The 23,833-nt window shown below is 41.7% G+C and overlaps 1 pseudogene across 1 annotated transcript in view; it reads right to left on the bottom strand.

Moving 5' to 3' along the window:
• Positions 1–23,178, bottom strand: part of LOC309569842 — a 57,004-nt pseudogene extending 33,826 nt beyond the window's left edge. Inside the window, exons 1-2 of the transcript in view lie at positions 22,888–23,178; positions 18,492–19,013 (exon numbers count right to left, since the gene is read on the bottom strand). The product of the transcript in view is annotated as an uncharacterized misc_RNA (transcript). The remainder of the gene's footprint in view (positions 1–18,491; positions 19,014–22,887) is intronic.
• Positions 23,179–23,833: the final 655 nt, after the last annotated feature.

Raw genomic sequence — 23,833 nt, 5'->3', positions numbered from 1 at the left:
CAGCATGGATTTATGAAAAATCGTTCCTGCCAAACCAATCTATTAACCTTCTACGATGAAGTGAGCTGCCACCTAGATAAAGGTAAGCCTGTGGATGTGGTGTATCTGGACTTTGCAAAGGCCTTTGACAACGTTCCCCACAAACGATTACTGTACAAACTAAGGAAGGTAGGTATGGATCATAAGGTGAGTACCTGGATAGAGAACTGGCTCCAGGGGAGAGTACAGAGGGTGGTGATTAATGGGGAGTACTCGGATTGGGCGGGTGTGGAAAGTGGGGTCCCCCAGGGTTCTGTCCTGGGACCAATCCTGTTTAATTTGTTCATAAATGATCTAGAGGAGGGGATATCTAGTACAATCTCAGTATTTGCAGATGATACTAAACTAGGCATGCCAATATCTTCTATGCAGGATGTGGAAACCTTGCAAGCAGACCTGAACAAAATAACGGGGTGGGCAACTACATGGCAGATGAGGTTTAATGTTGATAAATGTAAAGTAATGCACTTGGGGGCCAGAAACCAGAAAGCAAGCTACTCACTAGGGGGGGAACCTCTGGGTGAGTCTAGGATGGAAAAGGACTTGGGGGTACTGGTAGACAACAAGCTTAGCAGTGGCATGCAATGCCAAGCCGCCGCAAGCAAAGCCAACAGAATACTGGGATGTATAAAAAAGGGGATTCACTCCAGAAATAAAGAGATTATTCTCCCACTCTACAAGACTCTGGTCCGGCCACATCTGGAGTATGCTGTCCAGTTCTGGACACCGGTCCTCAGGAAGGATGTGCTGGAATTGGAGAAAGTCCAGAGAAGGGCAACAAAAATAATTAGGGGAATGGAGGACATCAGCTATGAGGAAAGACTACAAGCACTGAACCTTTTCTCTCTGGAGAAAAGACGATTGAGGGGGGATATTATATCAATGTACAAATACTGTACTGGTGACCCGAGCATAAGGAACAAACTATTCAGAGATAGGAGATACAATAAGACACGTGGCCACTCACTAAAACTTGAGGAAAGGCGGTTTAACCTTAAAGTGCGTAAGGGGTTCTTCACTGTAAGAACAGTAAGGATGTGGAATTCTCTTCCACAAGCAGTCGTATCAGCAGGGAGCATTGATAGTTTCAAAAAACTATTAGATGGACACCTTAAAGACCACAACATACAGGGGTATACAATGTACGGTTAAAGCAAACACACACACACATCATAGGTTGAACTGGATGCACTGATGTCTTTTTTCAACCTCACTAACTATGTAACTATGTAACTATGTAACTATGTAGTATTTGATGGCTAGAGGTACAGTAGGCATTCACAGTACACAGAACAGTAAGTGTCGGCCTGTATAGGCTGCAAAAATTAGCTCACATGGGTTGAACTGACAGCAAAGAACGTAGTATTTGATGGCTAGAGGTACAGTAGGCATTCACAGTACACAGAACAGCTAGTTTCGGCCTGTATAGGCCCCAAAAATTAGCTCACATGGTTTGAACTGACAGCAAAGAACTTCGTTTTTGATGGCTAGAGATACAGTAGGCGTTCACACAGTATACAGAAGTGTCGGCCTGTATAGGCTGCAAAAATTAGCTTCCATGGGTTTAACTGACAGCAAAGAACTTAGTTTTTGATGGCTAGAGGTACAGTAGGCGTTCACAGTATACAGAAGTAAGTGAACTGAAACTGAACTGAAAGCAAAGAACGTAGTATTTGAAGGCTAGAGGTACAGTAGGCATTCACAGTACACAGAACAGTAAGTGTCGGCCTGTATAGGCTGCAAAAATTAGCTCACATGGGTTGAACTGACAGCAAAGAACGTAGTATTTGATGGCTAGAGGTACAGTAGGCATTCACAGTACACAGAACAGCTAGTTTCGGCCTGTATAGGCCCCAAAAATTAGCTCACATGGTTTGAACTGACAGCAAAGAACTTCGTTTTTGATGGCTAGAGGTACAGTAGGTGTTCACACAGTATACAGAAGAATCGGCCTGTATAGGCTGCAAAAATTAGCTCACATGGGTTGAACTGACAGCAAAGAACTAAGTATTTGATGGCTGGAGGTACAGTAGGCGTTCACACAGTATACAGAAGTGTCAGCCTGTATAGGCTGCAAAAATTAGCTTCCATGGGTTTAACTGACAGCAAAGAACTTAGTTTTTGATGGCTAGAGGTACAGTAGGCGTTCACAGTATACAGAAGTAAGTGTCGGCCTCTCTGGGCTGCAAAAATAGCTTCCATGGGTTTAACTGACAGCAAAGAACTTAGTTTTTAATGGCTAGAGGAACAGTAGGCGTTCACACAGTATATAGAAGTTTCGGCCTGTATAGGCTGCAAAAATTAGCTTCCATGGGCTTAACTGACAGCACAGAACTTAGTTTTTGATGGCTAGATGTACAGTAGGCGTTCACAGTATACAGAAGTAAGTGTCGGCCTGTATATGCTGCAAAAATTAGCTTCCATGGGTTTAACTGACAGCAAAGAACTTAGTTTTTGATGGCTAGAGGTACAGTAGGCGTTCACACAGTATACAGAAGTGTCGGCCTGTATAGGCTGCAAAAATTAGCTTCCATGGATTTAACTGACAGCAAAGAACTTAGTTTTTGATGGCTAGAGGTACAGTAGGCGTTCACAGTATATAGAAGTAAGTGAACTGAAACTGAACTGAAAGCAAAGAACGTAGTATTTGATGGCTAGAGGTACAGTAGGCATTCACAGTACACAGAACAGTAAGTGTCGGCCTGTATAGGCTGCAAAAATTAGCTCACATGGGTTGAACTGACAGCAAAGAATGTAGTATTTGATGGCTAGAGGTACAGTAGGCATTCACAGTACACAGAACAGTAAGTGTCGGCCTGTATAGGCCCCAAAAATTAGCTCACCTGGTTTGAACAGACAGCAAAGAACTTAGTTTTTGATGGCTAGAGGTACAGTAGGCGTTCACAGTATACAGAAGTAAGTGTCGGCCTGTATAGGCTGCAAAAATTAGCTCACATGGGTTGAACTGACAGCAAAGAACGTAGTATTTGATGGCTAGAGGTACAGTAGGCATTCACAGTACACAGAACATTAAGTGTCGGCCTGTATAGGCTGCAAAAATTAGCTCACACGGGTTGAACTGACAGCAAATAACGTAGTATTTCATGGCTAGAGGTACAGTAGGCATTCACAGTACACAGAACAGTAAGTTTCGGCCTGTATAGGCCCCAAAAATTAGCTCACATGGTTTGAACTGACAGCAAAGAACTTCGTTTTTGATGGCTAGAGGTACAGTAGGCGTTCACACAGTATACAGAAGTTTCGGCCTGTATAGGCTGCAAAAATTAGCTTCCATACGCCTAACTGACAGCACAGAACTTAGTTTTTGATGGCTAGAGGTACAGTAGGCGTTCACAGTATACAGAAGTAAGTGTCGGCCTGTATAGGCTGCAAAAATTAGCTCACATGGTTTGAACTGACAGCAAAGAACTTCGTTTTTGATGGCTAGAGGTACAGTAGGCTTTCACAGTACACAGAGCAGTAAGTGTCGGCCTGTATAGGCTGCAAAAATTAGCTCACATGGGTTGAACTGACAGCAAAGAACGTAGTATTTGATGGCTAGAGGTACGGAAGGCATTCACAGTACACAGAACAGTAAGTGTCGGCCTGTATAGGCCCCAAAAATTAGCTCACATGGTTTGAACTGACAGCAAAGAACTTAGTTTTTGATGGCTAGAGGTACAGTAGGCGTTCACAGTATACAGAAGTAAGTGTCGGCCTGTATAGGCTGCAAAAATTAGCTCACATGGGTTGAACTGAAAGCAAAAAATGTAGTATTTGATGGCTAGAGGTACAGTAGGCATTCACAGTACACAGAATAGTAAGTGTCGGCCTGTGTAGGCTGCAAAAATTAGCTCACATGGGTTGAACTGACAGCAAAGAACATAGTATTTGATGGATAGAGGTACAGTAGGCATTCACAGTACACAGAACAGCTAGTTTCGGCCTGTATAGGCCCCTAAAATTAGCTCACATGGTTTGAACTGACAGCAAAGAACTTAGTTTTTGATGGCTAGAGGTACAGTAGGCGTTCACACAGTATACAGAAGTGTCGGCCTGTATAGGCTGCAAAAATTAGCTCACATGGGTTGAACTGACAGCAAAGAACTTAGTTTTTGATGGCTAGAGGTACAGTAGGCATTCACAGTATACAGAAGTAAGTGTCGGCCTGTATAGGCTCCAAAAATTAGCTCACATGGTTTGAACTGACAGCAAAGAACGTAGTATTTGATGGCTATAGGTACAGTAGACATTCACAGTACACAGAACAGTAAGTGTTGGCCTGTATGGGCTGCAAAAATTAGCTCACATGGGTTGAACTGACAGCAAAGAACATAGTATTTGATGGCTAGAGGTACAGTAGGCATCCACAGTATACAGAAGTAAGTGTCGGCCTGTATAAGCTGCAAAAATTAGCTTCCATGGGTTTAACTGACAGCAAAGAACTTAGTTTTTGATGGCTAGAGGTACAGTAGGCGTTCACACAGTATACAGAAGAATCGGCCTGTATAGGCTGCAAAAATTAGCTCACATGGGTTGAACTGACAGCAAAGAACTAAGTATTTGATGGCTGGAGGTACAGTAGGCGTTCACACAGTATACAGAAGTGTCAGCCTGTATAGGCTGCAAAAATTAGCTTCCATGGGTTTAACTGACAGCAAAGAACTTAGTTTTTGATGGCTAGAGGTACAGTAGGCGTTCACAGTATACAGAAGTAAGTGTCGGCCTCTCTGGGCTGCAAAAATAGCTTCCATGGGTTTAACTGACAGCAAAGAACTTAGTTTTTAATGGCTAGAGGAACAGTAGGCGTTCACACAGTATATAGAAGTTTCGGCCTGTATAGGCTGCAAAAATTAGCTTCCATGGGCTTAACTGACAGCACAGAACTTAGTTTTTGATGGCTAGATGTACAGTAGGCGTTCACAGTATACAGAAGTAAGTGTCGGCCTGTATATGCTGCAAAAATTAGCTTCCATGGGTTTAACTGACAGCAAAGAACTTAGTTTTTGATGGCTAGAGGTACAGTAGGCGTTCACACAGTATACAGAAGTGTCGGCCTGTATAGGCTGCAAAAATTAGCTTCCATGGATTTAACTGACAGCAAAGAACTTAGTTTTTGATGGCTAGAGGTACAGTAGGCGTTCACAGTATATAGAAGTAAGTGAACTGAAACTGAACTGAAAGCAAAGAACGTAGTATTTGATGGCTAGAGGTACAGTAGGCATTCACAGTACACAGAACAGTAAGTGTCGGCCTGTATAGGCTGCAAAAATTAGCTCACATGGGTTGAACTGACAGCAAAGAATGTAGTATTTGATGGCTAGAGGTACAGTAGGCATTCACAGTACACAGAACAGTAAGTGTCGGCCTGTATAGGCCCCAAAAATTAGCTCACCTGGTTTGAACAGACAGCAAAGAACTTAGTTTTTGATGGCTAGAGGTACAGTAGGCGTTCACAGTATACAGAAGTAAGTGTCGGCCTGTATAGGCTGCAAAAATTAGCTCACATGGGTTGAACTGACAGCAAAGAACGTAGTATTTGATGGCTAGAGGTACAGTAGGCATTCACAGTACACAGAACATTAAGTGTCGGCCTGTATAGGCTGCAAAAATTAGCTCACACGGGTTGAACTGACAGCAAATAACGTAGTATTTCATGGCTAGAGGTACAGTAGGCATTCACAGTACACAGAACAGTAAGTTTCGGCCTGTATAGGCCCCAAAAATTAGCTCACATGGTTTGAACTGACAGCAAAGAACTTCGTTTTTGATGGCTAGAGGTACAGTAGGCGTTCACACAGTATACAGAAGTTTCGGCCTGTATAGGCTGCAAAAATTAGCTTCCATACGCCTAACTGACAGCACAGAACTTAGTTTTTGATGGCTAGAGGTACAGTAGGCGTTCACAGTATACAGAAGTAAGTGTCGGCCTGTATAGGCTGCAAAAATTAGCTCACATGGTTTGAACTGACAGCAAAGAACTTCGTTTTTGATGGCTAGAGGTACAGTAGGCTTTCACAGTACACAGAGCAGTAAGTGTCGGCCTGTATAGGCTGCAAAAATTAGCTCACATGGGTTGAACTGACAGCAAAGAACGTAGTATTTGATGGCTAGAGGTACGGAAGGCATTCACAGTACACAGAACAGTAAGTGTCGGCCTGTATAGGCCCCAAAAATTAGCTCACATGGTTTGAACTGACAGCAAAGAACTTAGTTTTTGATGGCTAGAGGTACAGTAGGCGTTCACAGTATACAGAAGTAAGTGTCGGCCTGTATAGGCTGCAAAAATTAGCTCACATGGGTTGAACTGAAAGCAAAAAATGTAGTATTTGATGGCTAGAGGTACAGTAGGCATTCACAGTACACAGAATAGTAAGTGTCGGCCTGTGTAGGCTGCAAAAATTAGCTCACATGGGTTGAACTGACAGCAAAGAACATAGTATTTGATGGATAGAGGTACAGTAGGCATTCACAGTACACAGAACAGCTAGTTTCGGCCTGTATAGGCCCCTAAAATTAGCTCACATGGTTTGAACTGACAGCAAAGAACTTAGTTTTTGATGGCTAGAGGTACAGTAGGCGTTCACACAGTATACAGAAGTGTCGGCCTGTATAGGCTGCAAAAATTAGCTCACATGGGTTGAACTGACAGCAAAGAACTTAGTTTTTGATGGCTAGAGGTACAGTAGGCATTCACAGTATACAGAAGTAAGTGTCGGCCTGTATAGGCTCCAAAAATTAGCTCACATGGTTTGAACTGACAGCAAAGAACGTAGTATTTGATGGCTATAGGTACAGTAGACATTCACAGTACACAGAACAGTAAGTGTCGGCCTGTATAGGCTGCAAAAATTTGCTCACATGGGTTGAACTGAAAGCAAAGAACGTAGTATTTCATGGCTAGAGGTACAGTAGGCATTCACAGTACACAGAACAGTAAGTGTTGGCCTGTATGGGCTGCAAAAATTAGCTCACATGGGTTGAACTGACAGCAAAGAACATAGTATTTGATGGCTAGAGGTACAGTAGGCATCCACAGTATACAGAAGTAAGTGTCGGCCTGTATAAGCTGCAAAAAATTAGCTTCCATGGGTTTAACTGACAGCAAAGAACTTAGTTTTTGATGGCTAGAGGTACAGTAGGCGTTCACACAGTATACAGAAGTGTCGGCCTGTATAGGCTGCAAAAATTAGCTTCCATGGGTTTAACTGACAGCAAAGAACTTAGTTTTTGATGGCTAGAGGTACAGTAGGCGTTCACAGTATACAGAAGTAAGTGAACTGAAACTGAACTGAAAGCAAAGAACGTAGTATTTAATGGCTAGAGGTACAGTAGGCATTCACAGTACACAGAACAGTAAGTGTCGGCCTATATAGGCTGCAAAAGTTAGCTCACATGGGTTGAACTGACAGCAAAGAACGTAGTATTTGATGGCTAGAGGTACAGTAGGCATTCACAGTACACAGAACAGCTAGTTTCGGCCTGTATAGGCCCCAAAAATTAGCTCACATGGTTTGAACTGACAGCAAAGAACTTAGTTTTTGATGGCTACAGGTACAGTAGGCATTCACAGTACACAGAACAGTAAGTGTCGGCCTGTATAGGCTGCAAAAATTAGCTCACATGGGTTGAACTGACAGCAAAGAACGTAGTTTTTGATGGCTAGAGGTACAGTAGGCGTTCACACAGTATACAGAAGTGTCAGCCTGTATAGGCTGCAAAAATTAGCTCACATGGGTTGAACTGACAGCAAAGAACTTAGATTTTGATTGCTAGAGGTACAGTAGGCGTTCACAGTATACAGAAGTAAGTGTCGGCCTCTCTGGGCTGCAAAAATAGCTTCCATGGGTTTAACTGACAGCAAAGAACTTAGTTTTTAATGGCTAGAGGAACAGTAGGCGTTCACACAGTATATAGAAGTTTCGGCCTGTATAGGCTGCAAAAATTAGCTTCCATGGGCTTAACTGACAGCACAGAACTTCGTTCTTGATGGCTAGAGGTACAGTAGGCGTTCACAGTATACAGAAGTAAGTGTCGGCCTGTATAGGCTCCAAAAATTAGCACACATGGTTTGAACTGACAGCAAAGAAATTCGTTTTGATGGCTAGAGGTACAGTAGGCATTCACAGTACACAGAACAGTAAGTTTCGGCCTGTATAGACTGCAAAAATTAGCTCACATGGGTTGAACTGACAGCAAAGAATGTAGTATTTCATGGCTAGAGGTACAGTAGGCATTCACAGTACACAGAACAGTAAGTGTCGGCCTGTATAGGCTGCAAAAATTAGCTCACATGGGTTGAACTGACAGCAAAGAACGTAGTATTTGATGGCTAAAGGTACAGTAGGCATTCACAGTACACAGAACAGTAAGTGTCGGCCTGTATAGGCTGCAAAAATTAGCTCACATGGGTTGAACTGACAGCAAATAACGTAGTTTTTCATGGCTAGAGGTACAGTAGGCATTCACAGTACACAGAACAGTAAGTTTCGGCCTGTATAGGCCCCAAAAATTAGCTCACATGGTTTGAACTGACAGCAAAGAACTTCGTTTTTAATGGCTAGAGGTACAGTAGGCGTTCACAGTATACAGAAGTAAGTGTCGGCCCTTTATCGACTCCAAAAATTAGCACACATGCTTTGAACTGACAGCAAAGAACTTTGTTTTTGATGGCTAGAGGTACAGTAGGCTTTCACAGTACACAGAGCAGTAAGTGTCGGCCTGTATAGGCTGCAAAAATTACCTCACATGGGTTGAACTGACAGCAAAGAACGTAGTATTTGATGGCTAGAGGTACGGTAGGCATTCACAGTACACAGAACAGTAAGTTTCGGCCTGTATAGGCCCCAAAAATTAGCTCACATGGTTTAAAGCTGACAGCAAAGAACTTTGTTTTTGATGGCTAGAGGTACAGTAGGCGTTCACAGTATACAGAAGTAAGTGTCGGCCTGTATAGGCTGCAAAAATTAGCTTCCATGGGTTTAAAAGACAGCAAAGAACTTCGTTTTTGATGGCTAGAGGTACAGTAGGTGTTAACAGTATACAGAAGTAAGTGTCGGCCTGTATAGGCTCCAAAAATGTGCTCACATGGTTTGAACTGACAGCAAAGAACTTCGTTTTTGATGGCTACAGGTACAGTAGGCATTCACACAGTATACAGAAGTGTCAGCCTTTATAGGCTGCAAAAATTAATTTCCATGGTTTTAACTGACAGCAAAGAACTTAGTTTTTGATGGCTAAGGGTACAGTAGGCGTTCACACAGTATACAGAAGTGTCGGCCTGTATAGGCTGCAAAAATTAGCTCACATGGGTTGAACTGACAGCAAAGAACTTAGTATTTGATGGCTAGAGGTACAGTAGGCGTTCACACATTATACAGAAGTGTCGGCCTGTATAGGCTGCAAAAATTAGCTCACATGGGTTGAACTGACAGCAAAGAACCTAGTATTTGATGGCTAGAGGTACAGTAGGCATTCACAGTATACAGAAGTAAGTGTCGGCCTGCATAGGCTCCAAAAATTAGCACACCAGGTTTGAACTGACAGCAAAGAACTTCGTTTTTGATGGCTAGAGGTACAGTAGGCATTCACAGTACACAGAACAGTAAGTGTCGGCCTGTATAGGCTGCAAAAATGAGCTCACATGGGTTGAACTGACAGCAAAGAACGTAGTATTTGATGGCTAGAGGTAAAGTAGGCATTCACAGTACCCAGAACAGTAAGTGTCGGCCTGTATAGGCTGCAAAAATTAGCTCACATGGGTTGAACTGACAGCAAAGAACGTAGTATTTGATGGCTAGAGGTACAGTAGGCATTCTCAGTACACAGAACAGTAAGTGTCGGCCTGTATAGGCCCCAAAAATTAGCTCACATGGTTTGAACTGACAGCAAAGAACTTCGTTTTTGATGGCTAGAGGTACAGTAGGCGTTCACACAGTATACAGAAGTGTCGGCCTGTATAGGCTGCAAAAATTAGCTTCCATGGGTTTAACTGACAGCAAAGAACTTAGTTTTTGATGGCTAGAGGTACAGTAGGCGTTCACAGTATACAGAAGTAAGTGAACTGAAACTGAACTGAAAGCAAAGAACGTAGTATTTAATGGCTAGAGGTACAGTAGGCATTCACAGTACACAGAACAGTAAGTGTCGGCCTATATAGGCTGCAAAAGTTAGCTCACATGGGTTGAACTGACAGCAAAGAACGTAGTATTTGATGGCTAGAGGTACAGTAGGCATTCACAGTACACAGAACAGCTAGTTTCGGCCTGTATAGGCCCCAAAAATTAGCTCACATGGTTTGAACTGACAGCAAAGAACTTAGTTTTTGATGGCTAGAGGTACAGTAGGCGTTCACACAGTATACAGAAGTGTCAGCCTGTATAGGCTGCAAAAATTAGCTCACATGGGTTGAACTGACAGCAAAGAACTTAGATTTTGATTGCTAGAGGTACAGTAGGCGTTCACAGTATACAGAAGTAAGTGTCGGCCTCTCTGGGCTGCAAAAATAGCTTCCATGGGTTTAACTGACAGCAAAGAACTTAGTTTTTAATGGCTAGAGGAACAGTAGGCGTTCACACAGTATATAGAAGTTTCGGCCTGTATAGGCTGCAAAAATTAGCTTCCATGGGCTTAACTGACAGCACAGAACTTCGTTCTTGATGGCTAGAGGTACAGTAGGCGTTCACAGTATACAGAAGTAAGTGTCGGCCTGTATAGGCTCCAAAAATTAGCACACATGGTTTGAACTGACAGCAAAGAAATTCGTTTTGATGGCTAGAGGTACAGTAGGCATTCACAGTACACAGAACAGTAAGTTTCGGCCTGTATAGGCTGCAAAAATTAGCTCACATGGGTTGAACTGACAGCAAAGAATGTAGTATTTCATGGCTAGAGGTACAGTAGGCATTCACAGTACACAGAACAGTAAGTGTCGGCCTGTATAGGCTGCAAAAATTAGCTCACATGGGTTGAACTGACAGCAAAGAACGTAGTATTTGATGGCTAAAGGTACAGTAGGCATTCACAGTACACAGAACAGTAAGTGTCGGCCTGTATAGGCTGCAAAAATTAGCTCACATGGGTTGAACTGACAGCAAATAACGTAGTATTTCATGGCTAGAGGTACAGTAGGCATTCACAGTACACAGAACAGTAAGTTTCGGCCTGTATAGGCCCCAAAAATTAGCTCACATGGTTTGAACTGACAGCAAAGAACTTCGTTTTTAATGGCTAGAGGTACAGTAGGCGTTCACAGTATACAGAAGTAAGTGTCGGCCCTTTATCGACTCCAAAAATTAGCACACATGCTTTGAACTGACAGCAAAGAACTTTGTTTTTGATGGCTAGAGGTACAGTAGGCTTTCACAGTACACAGAGCAGTAAGTGTCGGCCTTTATAGGCTGCAAAAATTAGCTCACATGGGTTGAACTGACAGCAAAGAACGTAGTATTTGATGGCTAGAGGTACGGTAGGCATTCACAGTACACAGAACAGTAAGTTTCGGCCTGTATAGGCCCCAAAAATTAGCTCACATGGTTTAAAGCTGACAGCAAAGAACTTTGTTTTTGATGGCTAGAGGTACAGTAGGCGTTCACAGTATACAGAAGTAAGTGTCGGCCTGTATAGGCTCCAAAAATTAGCACACATGGTTTGAACTGACAGCAAAGAAATTCGTTTTGATGGCTAGAGGTACAGTAGGCATTCACAGTACACAGAACAGTAAGTTTCGGCCTGTATAGGCTGCAAAAATTAGCTCACATGGGTTGAACTGACAGCAAAGAATGTAGTATTTCATGGCTAGAGGTACAGTAGGCATTCACAGTACACAGAACAGTAAGTGTCGGCCTGTATAGGCTGCAAAAATTAGCTCACATGGGTTGAACTGACAGCAAAGAACGTAGTATTTGATGGCTAGAGGTACGGTAGGCATTCACAGTACACAGAACAGTAAGTTTCGGCCTGTATAGGCCCCAAAAATTAGCTCACATGGTTTAAAGCTGACAGCAAAGAACTTAGTTTTTGATGGCTAGAGGTACAGTAGGCGTTCACAGTATACAGAAGTAAGTGTCGGCCTGTATAGGCTGCAAAAATTTGCTTCCATGGGTTTAACTGACAGCAAAGAACTTTGTTTTTGATGGCTAGAGGTACAGTAGGCGTTCACAGTATACAGAAGTAAGTGTCGGCCTGTATAGGCTGCAAAAATTAGCTTCCATGGGTTTAAAAGACAGCAAAGAACTTCGTTTTTGATGGCTAGAGGTACAGTAGGTGTTAACAGTATACAGAAGTAAGTGTCGGCCTGTATAGGCTCCAAAAATGTGCTCACATGGTTTGAACTGACAGCAAAGAACTTCGTTTTTGATGGCTACAGGTACAGTAGGCATTCACACAGTATACAGAAGTGTCGGCCTTTATAGGCTGCAAAAATTAATTTCCATGGTTTTAACTGACAGCAAAGAACTTAGTTTTTGATGGCTAAGGGTACAGTAGGCGTTCACACAGTATACAGAAGTGTCGGCCTGTATAGGCTGCAAAAATTAGCTCACATGGGTTGAACTGACAGCAAAGAACTTAGTATTTGATGGCTAGAGGTACAGTAGGCGTTCACACATTATACAGAAGTGTCGGCCTGTATAGGCTGCAAAAATTAGCTCACATGGGTTGAACTGACAGCAAAGAACCTAGTATTTGATGGCTAGAGGTACAGTAGGCATTCACAGTATACAGAAGTAAGTGTCGGCCTGCATAGGCTCCAAAAATTAGCACACCAGGTTTGAACTGACAGCAAAGAACTTCGTTTTTGATGGCTAGAGGTACAGTAGGCATTCACAGTACACAGAACAGTAAGTGTCGGCCTGTATAGGCTGCAAAAATGAGCTCACATGGGTTGAACTGACAGCAAAGAACGTAGTATTTGATGGCTAGAGGTAAAGTAGGCATTCACAGTACCCAGAACAGTAAGTGTCGGCCTGTATAGGCTGCAAAAATTAGCTCACATGGGTTGAACTGACAGCAAAGAACGTAGTATTTGATGGCTAGAGGTACAGTAGGCATTCTCAGTACACAGAACAGTAAGTGTCGGCCTGTATAGGCCCCAAAAATTAGCTCACATGGTTTGAACTGACAGCAAAGAACTTCGTTTTTGATGGCTAGAGGTACAGTAGGCGTTCACAGTATACAGTAGTTAGTGTCGGCCTGTATAGGCTGCAAAAATTAGCTCACATGGGTTGAACTGAAAGCAAAGAACGTAGTATTTGATGGCTAGAGGTACAGTAGGCATTCACAGTACACAGAACAGTAAGTGTCGGCCTGTATAGGCTGCAAATTAGCTCACATGGGTTGAACTGACAGCAAAGAATGTAATATTTGATGGCTAGAGGTGCAGTAGGCATTCACAGTACACAGAACAGCTAGTTTCAGCCTGTATAGGCCCCAACAATTAGATCACATGGTTTGAACTGACAGCAAAGAACTTAGTTTTTGATGGCTAGAGGTACAGTAGGCATTCACAGTATACAGAAGTAAGTGTCGGTCTGTATAGGGTGCAAAAATTAACTTACGTGGGTTTAACTGACAGCAAAGAACTTAGTTTTTGATGGCTAGAGGTACAGTAGGCGTTCACAGTATACAGAAGTAAGTGTTGGCCTGTATAGGCTGCAAAAATTAGCTTCCATGGGTTTAACTGACAGCAAAGAACTTCGGTCTTGATGGCTAGAGGTACAGTAGGCATTCACACAGTATACAGAAGTGTCGGCCTTTATAGAAACATAGAAACATAGAAACATAGAAACATAGAATGTGTCGGCAGATAAGAACCATTTGGCCCATCTAGTCTGCCCAATATATCTGAATCCTATGAATAGTCCCTGGCCCTATCTTATATGAAGGATAGCCTTATGCCTATCCCATGCATGCTTAAACTCCTTTACTGTATTTGCAGCTACCACTTCTGCAGGAAGGTTATTCCATGCATCCACTACTCTCTCAGTAAAGTAATACTTCCTCATATTACTTTTAAACCTTTGCCCCTCTAATTTAAAACTGTGTCCTCTTGTGGTAGTTTTTCTTCTTTTAAATATGCTCTCCTCCTTTACCGAGTTGATTCCCTTTATGTATTTAAAAGTTTCTATTATATCCCCTCTGTCTCTTCTTTCTTCCAAGCTATACATGTTAAGGTCCTTTAATCTTTCCTGGTAAGTTTTTTCCTGCAATCCATGTACTAGTTTAGTAGCTCTTCTCTGAACTCTCTCTAGAGTATCTATATCCTTCTGGAGATATGGCCTCCAGTACTGCGCACAATACTCCACAATACTACTGCTTATACCTCTCCCTATACATCCAAGCATTCTGCTGGCATTTCATGCTGCTCTATTACATTGTCTTCCCACCTTTAAGTCTTCTGAAATAATTATTCCTAAATCCCTTTCCTCAGATACTGAGGTCAGGACTGTGTCAAATATTCTATATTCTGCCCTTGGGTTTTTACGCCCCAGGTGCATTATCTTGCACTTATCCACATTAAATTTCAGTTGCCAGAGTTCTGACCATTCTTCTAGTTTTCCTAAATCCTTTTCCATTTGGCGTTTCCCTCCAGGAACATCAACCCTGTTACATATCTTTGTGTCATCAGCAAAAAGACAAACCTTACCATCGAGGCCTTTTGCAATATCACTTATGAAGATATTAAACAAAATTGGTCCCAGTACAGATCCCTGAGGTACCCCACTGGTAACATGACCTTGTTCTGAATGTTCTCCATTGACTACAACCCTCTGTTGTCTGTCACTCAGCCACTGCCTAATCCACTCAACAATATGGGAGTCCATGCTCAATGACTGCAGTTTATTGATAAGTCTTCTATGTGGGACAGTGTCAAAAGCCTTACTAAAATCTAGATATGCAATGTCTACTGCACCTCCACCGTCTATTATTTTATTCACCCAGTCAAAAAAATCTATAAGATTTGTTTGACATGATCTCCCTGAAGTAAACCCATGTTGTTTTTCATCTTGCAATCTATGGGATTTAAGATGTTCCACAATCCGATCCTTTAATAGGGTTTCCATTAATTTACCTACTATTGATGTCAGACTCACTGGTCTATAGTTGCTCGATTCCTCCCTACTACCTTTCTTGTGAATGGGCACGACATTTGCCAATTTCCAATCTTCCGGGACGACTCCTGTTACTAATGATTGGTTAAATAAATCTGTTAATGGTTTTGCCAGCTCACCACTAAGCTCTTTTAATAATTTTGGGTGTATCTCATCAGGACCCTGTCACTTTTTTGTCTTCACTTTAGACAGCAATCTTAGAACGTCTTCCTCTGTAAAGACACATGCATCAAACGATTCATTAGTCATCCTTTCAAGTGGAGGTCCTTCTCCTTCTTTTTCTTCTGTAAAAACTGAACAGAAGTATTCATTAAGGCAGTCGGCTAGCCCTTTATTCTCTTCTACATACCTTCCGTCCTTTGTTTTTAATTTAATTATTCCTTGTTTTAATTTCCTTTTTCCATTTATATATCTGAAGAATGTCTTATCCCCCTTTTTCATAGACTGAGCTAGTTTTTCTTCTGCCTGCACTTTAGAAGTTCTTATAACTTGCTTGGCCTCTTTCTGCCTAATCTTGTAGATTTCCTTATCTTCATTGCTCTGGGTTTTTTTATAATTACAAAATGCTAGCTTTTTATTTTTAATGATTTGGGCCACTTCTGCTGAGTACCACAGTGGTCTCTTCCTTTTTTTGCTTTTACTGACAAGTCTAATGCAATTTTCTGTTGCCTTCAATAATGCACCTTTTAAGTAGTCCCATTTCTCCTGGACTCCATGTAATCCGTTCCAGTCTGATAAGGACTCATTTATGACTAATTTCATTTTTGAAAAGTCTGTTTTTCTAAAATCTAAAACTTTTGTTTTTGTGTGGTGTGACTCTTTCACAGTTCTTATAATAAACCACACTGACTGGTGATCACTAGATCCCAAGGTTTCGCCTACAATGACATCAAATACCGAATCCCCATTTGTGAATACCAAATCCAAAATGGCCTCCCTCCGGGTTGGCACCTCAACCACTTGTTGCAGAGACAACCCCAGTAGGGAATTTAGAATATCTGTACTCCTGGTAGAACTTGCTATTTTGGTTTCCCAGTTTATATCTGGAAGATTGAAATCTCCCATAATGATAACTTCTCCTTTCATTGTCATTTTAGCTATTTCTTCAACTAGTAGATCATCTAGTTTATTCCTTGTTTTAATTTCCTTTTTCCATTTATATATCTGAAGAATGTCTTATCCCCCTTTTTCATAGACTGAGCTAGTTTTTCTTCTGCCTGCACTTTAGAAGTTCTTATAACTTGCTTGGCCTCTTTCTGCCTAATCTTGTAGATTTCCTTATCTTCATTGCTCTGGGTTTTTTTATAATTACAAAATGCTAGCTTTTTATTTTTAATGATTTGGGCCACTTCTGCTGAGTACCACAGTGGTCTCTTCCTTTTTTTGCTTTTACTGACAAGTCTAATGCAATTTTCTGTTGCCTTCAATAATGCACCTTTTAAGTAGTCCCATTTCTCCTGGACTCCATGTAATCCGTTCCAGTCTGATAAGGACTCATTTATGACTAATTTCATTTTTGAAAAGTCTGTTTTTCTAAAATCTAAAACTTTTGTTTTTGTGTGGTGTGACTCTTTCACAGTTCTTATAATAAACCACACTGACTGGTGATCACTAGATCCCAAGGTTTCGCCTACAATGACATCAAATACCGAATCCCCATTTGTGAATACCAAATCCAAAATGGCCTCCCTCCGGGTTGGCACCTCAACCACTTGTTGCAGAGACAACCCCAGTAGGGAATTTAGAATATCTGTACTCCTGGTAGAACTTGCTATTTTGGTTTCCCAGTTTATATCTGGAAGATTGAAATCTCCCATAATGATAACTTCTCCTTTCATTGTCATTTTAGCTATTTCTTCAACTAGTAGATCATCTAGTTTATTCCTTGTTTTAATTTCCTTTTTCCATTTATATATCTGAAGAATGTCTTATCCCCCTTTTTCATAGACTGAGCTAGTTTTTCTTCTGCCTGCACTTTAGAAGTTCTTATAACTTGCTTGGCCTCTTTCTGCCTAATCTTGTAGATTTCCTTATCTTCATTGCTCTGGGTTTTTTTATAATTACAAAATGCTAGCTTTTTATTTTTAATGATTTGGGCCACTTCTGCTGAGTACCACAGTGGTCTCTTCCTTTTTTTGCTTTTACTGACAAGTCTAATGCAATTTTCTGTTGCCTTCAATAATGCACCTTTTAAGTAGTCCCATTTCTCCTGGACTCCATGTAATCCGTTCCAGTCTGATAAGGACTCATTTATGACTAATTTCATTTTTGAAAAGTCTGTTTTTCTAAAATCTAAAACTTTTGTTTTTGTGTGGTGTGACTCTTTCACAGTTCTTATATTAAACCACACTGACTGGTGATCACTAGATCCCAAGGTTTCGCCTACAATGACATCAAATACCGAATCCCCATTTGTGAATACCAAATCCAAAATGGCCTCCCTCCGGGTTGGCACCTCAACCACTTGTTGCAGAGACAACCCCAGTAGGGAATTTAGAATATCTGTACTCCTGGTAGAACTTGCTATTTTGGTTTCCCAGTTTATATCTGGAAGATTGAAATCTCCCATAATGATAACTTCTCCTTTCATTGTCATTTTAGCTATTTCTTCAACTAGTAGATCATCTAGTTCTTTAACTTGACCAGGTGGTCTATATATCACACCTACACGAGTTACTGCATGATTAGCAAACTGCAACACAACCCAAACTGACTCTATGTTGGCCTCACCAACTTGTATTAGGTTAGATTTAATGCTATCTTTCACATACAGGGCCACTCCTCCTCCTTTCTTGCCTTCTCTGTCTCTTCTGTATAAAGAGTACCCTGGTATGGTTATGTCCCAGTCATTTCTTTCATTAAACTATGTCTCCGTAACAGCCACTAAATCTACATTCTCAGATGCCATTATTGACCCAAGTTCATTGAATTTTTTACCTAAACTGTGAGCATTTGTAGACAGGACTCTGAGCTTATCATTTCTTAACCTCTGTGCTTCTGACCTGTTCTGGCATTGTTTCGGGGGGCAATTGGACTCTTGTATTTTCACTCTTTTGCCCCCCCCCCCTTCCTAGTTTAAATACTCTTTCGCAAATTCTCGGAGTTGTTCACTAAGTACATTTGTTCCTTTGAGAGAAAGATGCAAACCATCTTTTTTGTACAGTTCCTTTCTATTCCAAGTAGAGCTATCATGAGAAACAAAGCCAAATCCTTGCTCTTGCCACCATTTACTAAGCCATATGTTGAACTCCTTTATGCGCCTCTGCCTATCGTTCTGAACATTATGCACAGACAGAACTTCAGAAAATGAAATGGTGGATGCAAAATCCTGTACGTCATTACCAAGTGTGATAAAAGATTTTTTCACCTCTGACACTTCATTGCAAGCCAGGTCATTTGTCCCTAGATGGACAAGAACATCCACGTCCCCTTCCTGCTTTGCTTGCTTAACAATATTAATAATACGTCTTCTATCTCGTCTAGCAGTAGCACCAGGGAGACATCTCACAAAACCATTTTCTTTAAGCTCCACACTTCTTATGATTGAATCACCCAGCAACAGCTGCTTCCTTTGAGACTTCACTTTATCTTTTTTGTCCTTGGCTGCAGTCTTGCATACATTAGACATAGGAGTCGATGGTTTCTCACCCTCTGTGCTTGAGTCCATATCCATGTTGTCCTTACATTCTGAGAGTGCTGCAAATGAATTATGGAGAACCACGGACTGTGGGACATGTCTTCTATCCACCACTCTAAGTCTTCCAGAACCTACAGTAACCCATCTGCCATTTCTGGGGGTCCTCTGTGGCAGTGGCATTGCAGCAGTCCCAGCTGGAGTTTGTTTAACAGATAATTTAAATATCTCTAATTTCAAAAATGCAATTTCCTGCTGCAGTAAGGAGAATTGCCTACAGATCTGACAGCATCCGAATCTCCAAAGAGTGGAACATGAAATAAATGCACAACAATTCCTGCACTGAACCAAGTCTGCCATTTTAAAGAGGAGAAAAAAAATAAATAAAAAAAAAATAAAAAAATTTGTAAATTTAAGTCAAACAAATCTTACCTCTTTTTTTTTCTTTTTTCCACCTTCCAGCCTACCTCCTGACTATCTCCTGCAATATCTCTTCACTGTACTTAAAATGTTGTACTTGAATGGAGTACTTGCAGCTAATGGAGTACTTGCAGCTAGGCTGCAAAAATTTATTTCCATGGGTTTAACTGACAGCAAAGAAATTAGTTTTGATGGCTAGAGGTACAGTAGGCGTTCACAGTATACGGAAGTAAGTGTCGGCCTGTATAGGCTCCAAAAATTAGCTCATATGGTTTGAACTGAAAGCAAAGAACTTAGTTTTTGACGGCTACAGGTACAGTAAGCATTCACACAGTATACAGAAGTGTCGGCCTTTATAGGCTGCAAAAATTAATTTCCATGGGTTTAACTGACAGCAAAGAACTTAGTTTTTGATGGCTAGCGGTACAGTAGGCATTCACACAGTATACAGAAGTGTCGGCCTGTATAGGCTGCAAAAATTAGCTTACATGGGTTGAACTGACAGCAAAGAACTTAGTATTTGATGGCTAGAGGTACAGTAGGCGTTCACACAGTATACAGAAGTGTCGGCCTGTATAGGCTGCAAAAATTAGCTCACATTGGTTGAACTGACAGCAAAGAACCTAGTATTTGATGGCTAGAGGTACAGTAGGCATTCACAGTATACAGAAGTAAGTGTCGGCCTGTATAAGCTCCAAAAATTAGCACACATGGTTTGAACTGACAGCAAAGAACTTAGTTTTTGATGGCTAGAGGTACAGTAGGCATTCACAGTACACAGAACAGTAAGTGTCGGCCTGTATAGGCTGCAAAAATTAGCTCACATGGGTTGAACTGACACAAAGAACGTAGTATTTGATGGCTAGAGGTACAGTAGGCATTCACAGTAAATAGAACAGTAAGTGTCGGCCTGTATAGGACCCAAAAATTAGCTCACATGGTTTGAACTGACAGCAAAGAACTTAGTTTTTGATGGCTAGAGGTACAGTAGGCGTTCACACAGTATACAGAAGTGTCGTCCTGTATAGGCTGCAAAAATTAGCTCACATGGGTTTAACTGACAGCAAAGAACCTAGTATTTGATGGCTAAAGGTACAGTAGGCATTCACAGTATACAGAAGTAAGTGTCGGCCTGTATAGGCTCCAAAAATTAGCACACATGGTTTGAACTGACAGCAAAGAACTTAGTTTTATATGGCTAGAGGTACAGTAGGCATTCACAGTACACAGAACAGTAAGTGTTGGCCTGTATAGGCTGCAAAAATTAGCTCACATGGGTTGAACTGACAGCAAAGAACTTAGTTTTTAATGGCTAGAAGTACAGCAGGCGTTCACAGTATACAGAAGTAATTGTCGACCTGTATAGGCTGCAAAAATTAGCTTCCATGGGTTTAACTGACAGCAAAGAACTTCGTTTTTGATGGCTAGAGGTACAGTAGGCGTTCACAGTATACAGAAGTAAGTGTCGGCCTGTATAGGCTGCAAAAATTAGCTTCCATGGGTTTAACTGACAGCAAAGAACTTAGTTTTTGATGGCTAGAGGTACAGTAGGCGTTCACACAGTATACAGAAGTGTCGGCCTGTATAGGCTGCAAAAATTAATTTCCATGGGCTTAACTGACAGCAAAGAACTTCGTTTTTGATGGCTAGAGGTACAGTAGGCATTCACAATACACAGAACAGTAAGTGTCGGCCTGTATAGGCCCCAAAAATTAGCTCACATGGGTTGAACTGACAGCAAAGAACTTAGTATTTGATGGCTAGAGGTACAGTAGGCGTTCACACAGTATACAGAAGTGTCGGCCTGTATAGGCTGCAAAAATTAGCTCACATTGGTTGAACTGACAGCAAAGAACCTAGTATTTGATGGCTAGAGGTACAGTAGGCATTCACAGTATACAGAAGTAAGTGTCGGCCTGTATAAGCTCCAAAAATTAGCACACATGGTTTGAACTGACAGCAAAGAACTTAGTTTTATATGGCTAGAGGTACAGTAGGCATTCACAGTACACAGAACAGTAAGTGTTGGCCTGTATAGGCTGCAAAAATTAGCTCACATGGGTTGAACTGACAGCAAAGAACTTAGTTTTTAATGGCTAGACGTACAGTAGGCGTTCACAGTATACAGAAGTAATTGTCGACCTGTATAGGCTGTAAAAATTAGCTTCCATGGGTTTAACTGACAGCAAAGAACTTCGTTTTTGATGGCTAGAGGTACAGTAGGCGTTCACAGTATACAGAAGTAAGTGTCGGCCTGTATAGGCTGCAAAAAATAGCTTCCATGGGTTTAACTGTCAGCAAAGAACTTAGTTTTTGATGGCTAGAGGTACAGTAGGCGTTCACACAGTATATAGAAGTGTCGGCCTGTATAGGCTGCAAAAATTAGCTTCCATGGGCTTAACTGACAGCAAAGAACTTCGTTTTTGATGGCTAGAGGTACAGTAGGCGTTCACAGTATACAGAAGTAAGTGTCGGCCTGTATAGGCTGCAAAAAATAGCTTCCATGGGTTTAACTGTCAGCAAAGAACTTAGTTTTTGATGGCTAGAGGTACAGTAGGCGTTCACACAGTATATAGAAGTGTCGGCCTGTATAGGCTGCAAAAATTAGCTTCCATGGGCTTAACTGACAGCAAAGAACTTCGTTTTTGATGGCTAGAGGTACAGTAGGCATTCACAGTATACAGAAGTAAGTGTCGGCCTGTATAGGCTCCAAAAATTAGCTCAGATGGTTTGAACTGACAGCAAAGAACTTAGTTTTTGATGGCTAGAGGTACAGTAGGCATTCACAGTACACAGAACAGTAAGTGTCGGCCTGTATAGGCTGCAAAAATTAGCTCACATGGGTTGAACTGACAGCAAAGAACGTAGTATTTGATGGCTAGAGGTACAGTAGGCATTCACAATACACAGAACAGTAAGTGTCGGCCTGTATAGGCCCCAAAAATTAGCTCACATGGTTTGAACTGACAGCAAAGAACTTAGTTTTTGATGGCTAGAGGTACAGTAGGCATTCACAGTATACAGAAGTAAGTGTCGGCCTGTATAGGCTGCAAAAATTAGCTCACATGGGTTGAACTGACAGCAAAGAATGTAGTATTTGATGGCTAGAGGTACAGTAGGCGTTCACAGTATACAGAAGTAAGTTTTGGCCTGTATAGGCTGCAAAAATTAGCTCACATGGGTTGAACTGGCAGCAATGAACTTACTGTAGTTTTTGATGGCTAGTGGTACAGTAGGCGTTTACAGTATGCAGAAGTAAGTGGCTGTTTGTGGGAAAAAAAGGATGTAAATTTCGTTTGGGTACGGCGTTGCATGACCACGCAATTGTCAGTTAAAGTCGCGCAGTGCCAAGTTGAGAAAAGAGGTCTGCACGTTAAGCAGGAAAATCCTCTGGTCCTAAAGTGGTTAAATACCACCAAAAGAAAGCTCTATTTGAGTGAAAAAAGAAAAATGATAAAAATGTTAGCAGAATTGACTTTTTTGCGTTGCAGGGTTCCAAGTGGTATCTGTGATCCAACGTCTGAATTCAGCTGTGTACAGACCATTTGCACCAGCTGCAATTGTCAAAAAACTGATTCCTCTCCTCGTAGTCACAAAATCATTCAGAGAGGCACTGTCTTGTTCTATATAAGGGACAGCCCTAGTTAGAGCTTCCCCAGTCCGGAGGTTGATAACAAACATTACCTTCTGTTTTTCAGAAGTGAATACTGCTGTTTGCATTTGGAAAAATATGCAACACTGGTTAAGGAAACCTCTGTAATGGCGGTGGTCTCCATTGAACTTGGGTGGGAGAGGCATATTTGCTTTAGCATCATCTTGGGAATGTAGATCCAGCAATTGTCTCTGCAGAGCACGGATTTCCTCCTGTTGCCTTTTCACCACACTTTCCATTCTGGAAAATTTTCCTTGGTTGGTAACACTGAACTCCTGCAGCTCTGCAATTTGCTGCCTAAAAGGAGCCACAGCATTTTCCATAGCGGTCTCTATTTTTTGGGCCAGATTATTCTGTCACGATCAGGGGTCAGGCTCATAGACCAGTAGATGTAGCCGTAGGAGGACTCCCACTGACCCACAGGATAGGTATACAAGCAGGGCACCCTGGCTAATGACGTGGGTTCACCTGAGGTGCAGAGTCTAAGTACAATTTGGTGTTCACCAGAGCTCCTAAAGGTGGAGATGGGTTTTGCTGCATGTTAGTACCAGTTTGCGGTCCTCAGGATTGTCTCACCAGGAGGTGAGCAAGCCAGAGTCCAGTAGCAGATGTAACAGGTAAGGATCAAACAGAAGCGTAGTCAGTAAACAAGCCAAGGGCCGGTAACATGTAGTTGCAGGTTTGGAACAGGCAGAGACATAGTCAGTAAACAAGCCAAAGATCAGTAATGAGTGGTAGCAAAAATATGGATGGCAGCAGGGAAGACAAGAGCGAGATATTGGCTGGAGAGAGCACAAAAATATGGCAAACAGGAAGTGCAGAGAAATGGCTTAAATCAGGAATTTTAATGGGAGAAGCAAAGAGGTCCCAGGTTCAAATCCAGACCCTGACATTACCCTGTCTCAAATTTAGAAGAAAACATTACTTTACTGTAAGTACTTAATAGGTGACGGTCAGGTCCAGTTATCGTATAAATTT

The sequence above is a fragment of the Pelophylax lessonae genome (genome assembly GCF_965119305.1).
Source record: "Pelophylax lessonae genome assembly, chromosome: 13".
Classification (NCBI taxonomy): Eukaryota; Metazoa; Chordata; class Amphibia; order Anura; family Ranidae; genus Pelophylax; species Pelophylax lessonae.
The sequence above is the reverse complement of the archived record's forward strand: the minus strand, read 5'-3'. Positions and strand labels throughout refer to the sequence as shown.